At 43.2% G+C, this 12,973-nt stretch overlaps 1 protein-coding gene across 4 annotated transcripts in view; it reads left to right on the forward strand.

The window, feature by feature from the left end:
- The first annotated feature begins 1,919 nt into the window (after positions 1 to 1,919).
- Positions 1,920 to 12,973, forward strand: part of PRICKLE1 (prickle planar cell polarity protein 1) — a 110,630-nt gene continuing 99,576 nt past the window's right edge. Inside the window, exons 1-2 of one of the 4 annotated variants that reach the window (XM_070454547.1) lie at positions 1,920 to 2,454; positions 7,257 to 7,379. The gene's annotated coding sequence lies outside the window, so the exon portion shown is untranslated. Of the gene's footprint in view, positions 2,455 to 3,281; positions 3,377 to 7,256; positions 7,380 to 12,973 lie in introns of those variants that run through there. The other 3 variants (XM_070454545.1, XM_070454546.1, XM_070454548.1) reach the window with 3 other exon arrangements.

Genomic DNA, 12,973 nt, shown 5'->3' on the forward strand with positions numbered 1-12,973 from the left:
CTTTTGTTCCAAAAGGTGCTGCTCAGTGCATTAAAGAGACAGAGATCCCTCAACTGGCAACTCTGAATACCCTACAGTGCCCAACATGTTTGCCACCAAACAATAGGTGCTCAACAAATGAAACCTTTGTGAGGCCACCACAGAGCTGTAAGTCCTCTGATATCAGATTGATTTATCGATTTATTTCTCATCATATGAAAGTAGCATTGTCTCCAATTAATAGGGAGATTCAACTGCACCTTCCATAAATAACCTTCTCTTGATCTTCTCCATAACCAACTCTGCTGGCCCCAAGTGCCTACTGGTCCATCAGAGAGGAATTTCTCATGAAGATGCAGCTGCAGGAGTTCAGTGATGCTTTCCTCCACTCCATCCTCCACTGATTCTATCCCACTGTGTCATTCAGTTTATTGGAAAACTACTTTCACTTCAAGGTCTCCACTGAAACAATAGACGGGCACCTACAGCTGGAAAGTGGACTCTTTGCCCTTATAAGTACTGATTTTCACAACCTCTATGGTGGAATAAATCATTTTGTCAGTCTTCTTGGCAGATCTGAAGTTTAGGTAGAAGCTAAAAAGTCTACAGCTTAATAGAGGTATTTGTAACCCTGTTAAGATAAACACACACAATTCCAAAAAAATGCTGAGGAGCAAGACAGCCTAGGTTGTTTTCCCCCAGATTCCCATCAGTTACAAACACCGGGAAGAAGTGGAGTACTTCAAAAGCAACAGTCTTGTTTCCCGAAAGATCTATGCTCAGAGGTTTAGAAACTCAGGTTTATGAATCTAGAGGTGAGAAAGTTTCACAGTGCAGGGAGATCTAAATCAGATTTGGAATTGCAGAGCACAGGGCTGTGGCCAAACGGTTCCTTAGATTTGTACTGTTTCCCCTTCATTTTGTCTTAAATGTTACTGCTTTACATCCTTTTTTCATCAACTCCGAATTTGTTCAGTATTCCCTTGTTTTACTCCCAGTTAAAAATAGAAGAGATTTGGTGCTCTGAAAATTTAAGAAGAAATTTAAAGAAATTTAAAAATGCATCAATTAACACCTCCTCCCCCCTCACGCATGCACACATCCTCATCTTTCAGGAAGATGTTAGTGTCCTAGAGGGTTGTAGAAGGGATTGAGAGGGCAAGGAAGCCCTAGATTTGCAGAGACACCTGTCAAGTTGGGCTCAACAGCTGCTGTCTGCAACCTCCTGCAACCCCAGGGGGAAACAGTACCCCCATGGAATGAAACTCCACTGATCTGGAACTGGAACGAGTGAGGAGGGTTAAGGTTCTAAGGCGACCCAGATGTCAGGGCAGAACTTTCAAACAGGCTGAGCTCCACTTCATCTGAGAAAATGCGCCTGAGAGCCCAGCCCTGGAAACTGGGCAGACTGAAAACATGGAGAGTAGCTTGGCCAATGGAAAATGATCATCGTGATGAAATTAATATTTTGAATACGACTTTAAGTCCAACACGCTAACTTGGCTCAGGCCGGGACATTGCGATGAGCTGAGGTTTTCACATGCACTCCTCGGACTTTTTGAGTTTTTATTGGGATGACCAGGGTCGTCGGGGAGGGGAGGGAACGGACTTGAGGCTGAATCTGTGGCTTCTTGCTCGGAGGTGGAGACAGCCCAGCCTGTGGGATTACACGAGATAGGATCGAGTACAATCGAGTCCCCAGCGAGGCGAGGCGCGCCGGAAGGAATCGAAGTAAGAGTTTAATTAACTACCCCGCCCCGACCACGCCAAAGGAAAAGAAGCCCAAATAGGCAACCCCGAAGCCGTTTGATCAGAGGAAATTGGGTTTGTCTTTTTTGCTCCTTCACCCTTCCTGTCTTTCCATCCATCAGAATGCTTGGTTAAAAAAAAAAAAAAAGCGTGTAATTGGGGGCGGGGCAGAGAAGACCCGACTGCACTTGAGAACCCCGGCTGCGCCCAGGCGAACTTCATCCCGCAGATTGTCCGCGCTCAGCTCAGCCCTCCCGCGGCGCCGAGCCGGTCCAACCAGCCCGGTCTCCCCGCGCCCTCGGCCGCCGGAATCCGGCGCCTAACCCTCCAGCCTTTCGCAGCCGAGCCGGGGGCGCGTGGGCGCGCGCGGCCCGGATCCCGCGGCGGGTTCCGCGTTCCGCGTTTTCGCTCGCGCCGGGCGGCCGGCCGAGGGCGGGGTGCGCGGCGGCGCGGACAGGACTGGGGAGCCGGGCGCACTCCGCCTGCAGCCCCGCGAGCGCCGCCTCCCGCGGCCGCCGCGCCAGACAGCGCGCTCCGGAGCGTGCCCGCCTCGCGCCGCCAGCGCTGACCTCCGCGAGGGGCGCCGCGGCCGGCACGGCCACGTCCTAGGTTCCGGATGACTCCGGTGCTGCCCGCCCTCGCCCGTCGCTGACACCGCGGACCGCGGGTCCGCAGACCCGCCGCAGAGCCGACGACCGTCCAGCCGAGTCCCGCTCCCTCTCTGGGGTGAGTGGGCTCTGCAGAGGGGCTGCGGGTGCGGCGGTGGGGGACTAGCGCCGCGGGGTAAGGGCCGAAAGGGTCCGCGTCACTGCGGGGCATCTGACACTTAGAGTGGTTCGGTGTCGCAGAAAATGCGGGAGATGGGCATAACCGGTTTGTTGGGCTGTGTAGACCGTGAAAGCAGATACTGGGGCTGCGGCACCAGAGGGCTTCAGATAGGCTGCCCGCACCGCTCCTGTTGGCTGCAGCACAACCAACTCTTCCTTTGATTCTTTAATGCGTGGAAACCCGTTCAGGGGCCCCAGAGTTGGGGCGCTGCGGGGCGCAGGGAGGCCAGGGCGCATTGGTCTGTATCCGCCGCTTAGGATCGCCTGTCACCTACCGGCGTCCGGAGGCAGGGTGCCGACTCTCCCCTAACGCTCCGGGGAAAGGCTCAGTTGCTTTTTTCCTGGGGTGCTTCAGCCCCCTACCTCCCGCCCCAGCAGTGGTGTTTTCTGCATGCAACACGAATATGGGAAGGAATGGGAGCGTCGACTTCCCTTTAGGCAGAAAAAGTTAAAGAAACTGGGCATGTTAATAATTAGCAGGACCTGGACTCAGGATGCAGCAGAAAGCTGTTAAATTTTCATTGCCCTCTAAGAAAAACAAACGGCATCGCCGGTGACTGTTGGCAGTGCCGTGTTATTTTGGGGACTTTGGGGAAATTGTCCGCAGATTGTCTTCAGGAGGCTGAAGAAGGAGGTGGGGGTGGGGGGAGGACGGCTGGCACCGCTCTGGCTCTGCGTTCCAGCTTGCCTAAGGAGGGTTCAGAATCACAAGCCAAACACGTTTGGTTGCTGATTTCTTGAAGAGTATGGGAGGCAGAGCGGCTGCGGCCCTGAGCAAGGTGAAGAACACAGCATGGGAACTGCCTAAAGGAAAAGAACATGTAAGGATCTTGCCTCTCCCAAGGAATTCAGTTGCATTTGTGCTCTAAGAAGCATGTATATTTATGTGGCTTTTCGGATGGGTTTTATGAAGAAGAGGTTATGTGTAATGAAATTGTGTGTACCTGCGGTACAGTTTTGTCTACCCAGTTTTAACCAGTTCCTCAGAAGGGTGTTTGCTGCTGATGTTATGTAATCAGTGTGGTTCACTGTCAGATATTTTTTAATATGCTTGTGGAGTAAAAGGAACTTCCATCTGTTACTTCAGACAAACCCAAGGTGTAGACGGGTGAGGGTTGCTGAATATTTGCCCTGGTCTGGCTCCAGATGTGTGAGCTCAGCTGTTGCCTGTCACTTAGGTGACAACTGGCCTTTTCCCACTAAGCCTTTGCTGTCTCCATTATCCTCAGTGAAGTGTTCAGTCGCCTTCTATTATCAGAGTGGACTCTAGCTGCTTGGGAGGCGGTAGCCTTGTTTGACCATCCCCAACAATATGTCTGTTTTCAGACTTTAGGAAGGGGGGGGGGAGAAATCCCATGACAGCAAGATAGATACATTCTGAATTGAGCACCAACTTAATCCAAAGATCCTGCTTTAATCAAGACAGCTCTGGAAGGATGACGCAATATTTGTCAAGCCTTTTTCTCTGGAACAATATTTACTCCCACCAGGGGATTTTAAACTTAAGCAGCAGCCATTTATCTTGCTGTCTGGTGGGGCCCGGCTCAGTTTGCCTCCATGTGGTCCCGGCCTAGCTGGCCGGGCCGAGCCTGGGACAGGAATCTGTCATTGTAGCCCAGCTGGAACCTGAAGAAAGCAAAATACAGCACCTGCTGGTACCAGGGAGTTCCTCCTAAATGCCGTCAACTGGCGAGTCAGGAAATACAGAGGAGATGTTTTAAAGCCCTTCCAGAAATGTTTATACAAAGGATTTAAAGGTTAACAATGCATGTGCGCTACATATTAAAACTAAAAGGTGCTAGAAATAAATGGACATTACCCACAGTTGGAAGTTAGCACACTGCTGATGAACTTGAAAATCTGTTTTAATAAACCATGGCTAATGATAGTGACTTTTCATGACTAAGCCTAGGAAGGAAGGAAAGGGAGGGACTTCTGGAGGGCTAAAGGACTGGATGGAACATAGGGGGAGCCATATTGATATAAGCAAATGGGTTTTGTAAGTTAATTTTTCCATTCTTAATTTGCTACTAATTTGTGATTTATCACTGAGTGACCCTGTTGGCTCACAGGTTTTTAAGGAAAAGTGATATATTTTACTCACATGACAGATTCAATCAGTTCTGCCAGTAATACCACTAAACCTTTAAAAGTTTATCATGTTTTTAAAATCAGGGTCCATGGAACCACCATTTGTCTCTCTAATTAAGGAGGTTGTAATGAGTCAGCCTGGGTCACCCAAGTAAAAGCTAATATCAGCTGAATGAAGAAAAGACCCTTATAAGAGTTAATAGCTAAACTATAAAGTTTAGAGTCAGATGTAGGTAAAAGTCTGGTTACTCCTAATAACCTCTCCTATGATAACTGAAAAGACACAAAAGAAAAGAGGTAACAATGTAAAATTTCTTAAGTTAGAATTTTAAAAAGCTGAAATCTAAGTTTTAAAAAGTGGCATTGTGAGATAATTTCTCTAAAAGCTTTTATAATTACTTGAAAATCAAACAAAAGGGAGTTGAGTATTATGACTGACTCTTCATAGTACTCATGAAATGGAACAGGAATTTTTTTAATGATTCTCCAGTAATTAAGTGTACCTGTTTTAATGGTATATATGTAGTAGTTGAGAATGCCCATGTTACAGGAAACAATTTTCAGAAAAGATTATTCTAGTTACTACAGTTAATTTTCTGGTTAAAATAGTTTATAAAGAGTAAATTTTTCCTTTTAAAGAAGGAAAGTAATTTTAAAAGTCAAAGTGATCCTTATCTGTGCATAAAAATGTTAAAGATGCCAATGGACTAGGGTAGATGCCTTCCACTTGGGAGAAAAATAGCTCTTTTTTTCCCTCCGGGTTACATAAAATAGTACTAATTGTTTAACTCATTCAAGTGAGAATATTCAGTTTGCTTAAATGCAGGTCTCATTATTTCACAATAAAGAGAGTTAGGAAAGGGAATGAGTTGTGTTTCTAGGTTGTTGATTGGTATTTTGAGGGTCCACTCCTGCCTTGCTGTCTGGTCTCAGAACAAAGCAGTAGTGTGTTGTGCCCTGGTATCTTTAGAAGGTCTCTGTGAGCACATGAACTGGGAGAGGAAATGACAATAGTTCTGGTGCCAAGTCCTGCCTCGATGCTGTTCCTCGAAACCTCAGGTGGCACATGGAGCCAGAGCCAAGTGCCAGGACCCAGGCGGCCCCACTTCTGGACTCTTCCATCTCTGGACACAAGCAAGCATAGCCCCCAGCGCTGCCAGGAACCAGTACCCAACCTTCTTGTCTATTGCCATGCACAACTGAAGTCGCAGAGGTTAACCGTGTGTGTGTTGGTGGAGAAACATTTATGAACAGGGGAAAAGGCCTGGCCCAAAATTGCACTGGGACCCACCTCACTCCCCACTTCCCTCACTTCCCTCTCTCCTGAAGGCAAGATGGTGGGAAGAGACAGGCTTTACAAGTTGGAGCCCGCTGATGTCATGACACTCCTGGCCCGGAGACATGACAGAATAATCGGACCCTTTCCCATGTGCCAGAATGACATGATTTTTCCAAGAACCATTCCTGAGCCAGTGGTCCACTGGCTCTGACTATTTCCAGTCCCCTGGGGGTTCAGATGTCTCAAAGAGAATGTAAAATCCTTCCTGTGTCTCTGTTTTGTACGCTTATTTAGACTAAACTCTAAAATGCATGTTGGTCAGTTTTGAAGAGACCTCTGGAGAACAAGAGCGATTGCCCAGCCTGAACTGATTAGACCTTTCCAGATTCATTTCCCTATGAAGAGAGATTTTAAATGTAAAATAAAAATAAAAATGTCAGCAGAGCAGAAGCCAGTGTAAACATTCTAAAACTTAGAGCCACAAACTAGCAAGCAGCTGTCATTTACCTGGACTTAACGTGTTTTCCTCCTGTTGTAACTTGGTCCTAAGCGATCCTAAAAAACAACTGACGGATTTGACTACAGTTGCATTTTTCTCACTGGTTAAGTGTGTTTTCCTCCTGTCGTAACTTGGTCCTAAGCGATCCTAAAAAACAACTGACCGATTTGACTACAGTTGCATTTTTCTCACTGGTTAAGTTTGAAGTAAACTCTTGGGAGAGAAGCCTTTTATTTCTAGTGGATTACACTTCAGGGGGGGGGGGGGGGGGAAGGGAAGGCTGTGTTATTTCAGTTGTTCAAGTACTGAAGTCATGTACTCCTTTCGAAGAGTTTTGTCCTGACCGCTGATTTATAGCACCTACCAGTTTTTGCTTTGTGTACACTTCGCTCTGTTTCCTTCTTGTCTCATTGGGGATCTGGAAAGAAAGAGACGTCGATAATACAGTGAAAATATTGTAGTCAGACGCTGCCAGTAAGGAGACCCCTGGGTGCAGCATGCTCTCCCTGAGCTGCCCTGCTTTTATCTGCAACCCAGATCCCACGGCTTGCAATTATGGTCTTTGACTTTGGTAACAATTCTGTTTGAAATGTTTCCAATTACACACAATATTGGCAGCATGTAGCAGCTGCATGCCAAAAAGCATTTCCAAGTATGTTCCAAGAATCAGCCTGTGATTGCTTTTAATTTAAATAAAGGCTATTTGGTTTCCTGTGAAGTTTTTTTATAACCACCTTCTCCCCACCAACCCCATTTTTGTCACCTTTAAAAAAAAGTCTGGTATAAAATAGCCACCACTTAATGTGATACAATATTGGCCCTGGTTTTCTAGGATGGCTCTTGGTTTTGCACAAGCATGAGGACTGTCCAATAAAGGAAAACTTAAAGAACCATTGTACAACTGTTTGGATTTCCCCAAAGAAGAAAAGAAGGAAAGATTATCTGACCTTGTATTGTAAGTAGCCAATGTTTCAAATTTTTCTGCCTCCTTCTTTATGGATCTGTCATTGTAATTGTCTATTTAGGTCACTGAAGAGTCTTGGGTACAGTGTCTTTCCTTCAGATTCTTCTAGTTTTCTTGTTGTGAACCCGTGAACATGTGTTAAAGACACATTAAAAGGGTAGAGAAAGGTCAATAAGAGCATTCTTAAAACAGTGGGCTGGTGGGGGAAGGGGGCACAGGAAGAGAACCAGGGAAATAATTTCACCATTCTACAGCATCCAAACCTGCCACATTGCCCCCTCTATGGGCTTGAAATCTCTGAATACTGAAGCCTTTTAAAACAGCAGTGGCTTAAATCTTTTAATAGCTACCAGATATACTTGCCTTATTAAATCTGAAAATAAGAAAATATACACTCTCAGGACTTGGAGTGAAGGGATTAGTTACAGGACTGGGAGGTTCTGTTTCTAGGATGGTTTGTTGGCCCATTTGAAACATAACACCTAGAGCCAGAGGGTATCCAATAGCTGAGGTGCTAAGATGGTGCCAATTAGGGTGTTTTCACATAGGCTCTTTCAATCCTGGCAAAAGCATCCTATAGAATATAGTGCTTCTTTGGGCTGAACAGTAGTTGACTTGCATAAGTGCCAACATCTCTTCTGGCATTTTTGGAACTCTTCCATCATGTAATAAATAGTGCTGTATAATCCAAATTTGTAAATGCCATGTTTCATGTAACCCTTGTAGAGACAGCTGAAATTAACCCAGGCTGCTAGGGATTGTTAGATCCTGGAGGTTAGGTTACTGCCTGCATCCAGAGTGCTACCACGAATGAATGATGGTGGAGGCCTTTGATCAAAGCTGGAAGAAGGTGCGAGGTTAGCTTTAGTGTAAGGAGCGCCCACCAACCAACACTTAGACTTGTCCTTTCTCCTTGAAAACTCTTTCAATTAAGCAAACTGTCTCAGAGGAAATTTATTCAACTCAAGGTAAAATGAGGTTTATGTTGCTTTACCAGCTGAGCACCCCAGCCTGCCAAATACTCAGCCCACCCAGGCCCATGTGGTTGTGTAGGGACAGAACCTAATATAGTTACTATGGTTGGACTGGAAAGTCTGTTAAAACCTATTAATATATTGGCCAGTTCCTCTGCCCTCATTGCTCTGCTGTATTTGGATACACACACATATACAACCAACCCTCTTTCAATCTAATAATAGTAAACTGATTTAGATCATGGTATAGTTTCACCAAAGGCATTTGTACTTTCCCTTTTTCTGTCTTTTATCTCAATGATAAGTAAATAATATGGTATTCTTCTAAAGAAACTCATAACTTGTTAACTGTAATTGATGTTTCCAACTCTGTTATTTACATGCTTGAATAATCTAAATTCCATCATTAGGAACTGGAAAAGACTTAGATAGTGTGGCGTTTTGTTTTGCTTCAAAATATCTGCCAAACAATTTCAGGGACTGTTAAATTTTATGTCAGAAGATTCCTTAGTGCTCTGGTGTTGGAATACTTGTTATAATGTGTGTCGAAAGGAGACTGCATTTTAAATTCTTCTGTGACTATGTAATTAATAAGTATGTTCAGTGCTTGAAGTATGTGCCTGTTACATAATTTTTAGAAAGAGATAAAGTTAGGTCTGAACGGCATTAAGATATCACAGATGTTTCTTGTAAGAAAATGCATCTGCTTCGTCGGAATTTTGAACTCCTTTCTGATGCTGAGCTTTGTTCCCCGCAAGGGTCGTATGAATAATTTCATTGAGTTGCTTCAGTTCTTATTTATACAAGCCTTGAGAAGAGAGCTGAAGTGATAAATAACTTGCCCCTCACCCAGTTCTGAACTGCCTTAGCCTTTTATGTTTTTGTGAGTATGAAGGGAGGGAATAAAATATACAGAGAAGATGTTTGTGTTTAACTAACTTAATCATATAAGTTCCCTTTGTGGGTCTTCTATAAGCTTAAACAGCTTGTCAGGCTAATAGCCAAAAACATGTCCTCAAGTACTGCCAAACGTGTTAAAAGCAGACCAGGCTTTCTTTATATTGAGGTCCTGGAAACATATTTTTTTTTTAACCTTCTAAATTTTAGAAATAAACCAGAAAAGAAATCACTCTCTTCTTCTCCTTACCCACAAAAACCAAAAGTATTATTCATTGCAGTGCTGAAATGGAAACTGATGGGAATAATGATATTTGTGTGGGAGTATTTTAAACTGGCTTGACTTGGCTGTTTAAGCAGGGAGCAACCAGGTTACCATGGTACTTGATGGGTCTTTATTTTTTATATATTTATGTTGCCTGTACACAGTGACTTTTTTACTTTGGTTCAGGAACTTTTGGTCAAGTACGTATTCAGTTCAGTCACTCAGTTGTGTCTGACTCTTTGCGACCCCATGGACTACAGCACGCCAGGCTTTCCTGTCCATCACCAACTCCCAACATGACTTGCTGAAAGTCATGTCAATCAAGTCAGTGATGCCATCCAACCATCTCATCCTCTGTCGTCCTCTTCTCCTTCCTTTCAGTCTTTCCCAGCATCAGGGTCTTTTCCAGCGAGTCAGCTCTTCATATCAGGTGGCCAAAGTATTGGAGTTTCAGCTTCAGCATCAGTCCTTCCAATGAATATTTAGGACTGATTTCCTTTAGGATTGACTGGTTTGATCTCCTTGAAGTCCAAAGGACTCTCAAGAGTCTTCTCCAACACCACAGTTCAAATGTACAGTTCTTGTACATTTATCCTGATTTCTTCTTGAGCGGACATTCAAGAATAGACAGTGGTGATGTGGTATAATAGTGCAGAAGTTTTTTTACCTTCATTTTCTGAAAATCAGAAAATTTGGACTGTAGTACAATAGCTGTGTGATTTCTAGTCAGCCCACTCAGCCTCTCTGGGCCTCAGTTTCCTCATGTGCGAAGTAAGGGACTTAGTCCAGGTCAGTACATGTTAACCAGAGATGTGAATCATAAACACCTATGGAGCAAATGCAGAGAGGTTCTTTAAGGGAGTGGGTTTGGGGTGGGGTTTTGCACATTTAACTTGAAAAGGCTTCTCAAGTAATTTGATGCCCAGCTGTGGTTAAGAGCCACTAAATTAAATGATCTCTAAGATTTCCTTCCAGTTCTAAAATTTTATGTTTCTAATCCTACTGGACTGAATGTTTTTCCTTCCTTCCTTTCTCTTTTGTTCATTTGTTCATTCATTCTTAACAGCTATGTTCATTCCTAATGTCACTGTCAAAATGTAGACCTTTTAACCCGGTTCCAGAAAGACCTATGTTCTGCTCCTGTGAGTAGATGGTAATTGATGTAAGAGGGGAACCGTATTAGTTCCCCATTGCACACCCGACGCCTGACACAGTGCCTGGCATGTAACAGACACTCGACAGCTACAGAGAGCCCAAAAAGTCAGGAAACTTAGAAAATGTGATGTTAGTGATTTTAAAATAATATGGCCATTATTCTGTAGTGTACACAGTAGTATACATATAATGTACACATTAAACTTATATAATGTTAAAAGCCAGTGTTACCTCAATAAAAGATAAATTTAAATGAAATAATATGCCCAATATTATGCCCAAATAATATGGGCATATAATATGCCCAGTCAAATAATATGCCCAATCTGTTTTTGTCAACCTCCAAATACCTTTCAGGTAAAGTGTCTCCAAATTTAAAACAATGGATATAATTGTTCCTCTGAAAAATAGCATAATAAATACATTATTTCCCTTATGTTTCCAGACTTTGGGGATACTCTGTAGTGTACTGATTATATTTTTCCCAGATTAGCAGTTGATCTCATTACTTTAAATGTGGAGGTGCTTCACCTGAAAAGGTATCTGGAAGCTGACAAAAAAAGTTACCAAGCATATTACTTTAAAGTGTAATTAATGCATTATGTAAAACAGTTTATCCTGTTAACACCACAGTTTGCCTTATGTTTCCTGATCTCTTGGACTCCTCCTTGAATGAATGATTTTCCAATTTTCTGCCATCACCTGTGTGTGTCAGTTTAAGTGTAACCCAATCAAATCACTATAAAGTTTTCACAGTTTATATGACAAATTTACAACCTTATTATAATTTGAAGTCTTATTTTAAAATATTTCACATTACAAAGGTCAAAAATTTTTAATAGATTGCTAATTACTGTTATTTTATAGCCAGCAATTATGTTGTATCCTTTTACAGACATGATTCCACATCATGTATTTCTTAATCTATAAACTGCTTTAAAACTGTCCATATCCACAGCATGCGTATACATGTATATGTATATGTACACACATGTATATGTTGTTTTAGACCAGATAAATCAGAAATCTCAATAAAATGTGAGACTCACACTCAGTTTTTCTCATAATGACTGTGATGCATCTGAAAGTTTTGCTATCAAGCAGGGGAAAATTTTGGTTGCATAGTTTTGTGGAAATGGATTAAAAGAGTTTGTTGCCCATTTTGTTTCTTGGCTCTTTTCTTTAGTCTATTTTTAAAAAAGGGTTATTTCCTATCATTATCCATTATTACCATTACTGTAGAACATAGATAAAAAGAACTTAAACCAATCAGTTGGGGCTTCACAGGTGTCACTAGTAGTAAAGACCCTGCCTGCCAATGCAGGAGACGTAAAGAGACACAGGTTCGATCCCTGGGTCTGGAAGATTCCCTGGAGTGGGCATGGCAACTCACTCTAGTATTCTTGCCAGGAGAATCCAATGGACGGAGGAGCTTGGTGGGCTACAGTCCATCCACAGGGTCACAAAGCGTCAAACAGGACTGAAGTGACTTAGCGCACACGCAGACAAGTCTATCGGTATAATTGTTGATGACATTTACTTAGTAGGAACAAAAGGAGACATTTGAACCTTACCTAGTTTATTGATTTTGTTGTTGCAGCTGTATGTCGCCATTCTTGAGGGGAGGGAGGGTATTGTTTTGTTTTTAATTAAAAGAACTTTAAAAATTGACCTTTCTAAAACCTGGATAACTGTCCAGTTTTCTTTTGAATTTTCTCACTGTGAAAGCATGGCCAATAACAAAATCAGCTAGTGTGAGCTCTTTTTCCCTACTGTATGCCCATCGACAAATCAACTCATCAGGGCCTCCGAGTAGATATTGACACCTGAGTTATCTGCTTGGGTTGTTTGTACAACTTAACTGGAAAATTTTCTTAGTAAGTATGTGAAGAGATACTACTGTAAGGCATTTGAGTTAGGTAAAAGATTAAGTAGTCACTAAATAGTTTCAGGATCATTGGAGACAAATTGAGGGCTGGTTCAAAGTATTGTATAAGCCTTATTATTTGTAGATTTCACTTCTTGAAGTTTCACAGCTTATCTCCGTGTTTGTTCTGGACTTCAAGCTAGTATAAAAGTACATGTGTCGGGTTTTTCCAGGTGGCATCATGGGTCATTCCATCATTTCAGGTCTCAACTTAAAAAGTCATCTGATACTGGGGAGGCCTTTCCTGATCACCCTACATGAAATAGCAGAGACACCCCCCAGCCACTCTGGAAACCCCTTAACCTGCTTTAGTTTTCCCCATAGCCCTTGTCACTACTGGACAGACGTTTCCTTATTATAGCTGTTT

The sequence above is a fragment of the Odocoileus virginianus genome, chromosome 24 (assembly GCF_023699985.2).
Source record: "Odocoileus virginianus isolate 20LAN1187 ecotype Illinois chromosome 24, Ovbor_1.2, whole genome shotgun sequence".
Classification (NCBI taxonomy): domain Eukaryota; kingdom Metazoa; phylum Chordata; class Mammalia; order Artiodactyla; family Cervidae; genus Odocoileus; species Odocoileus virginianus.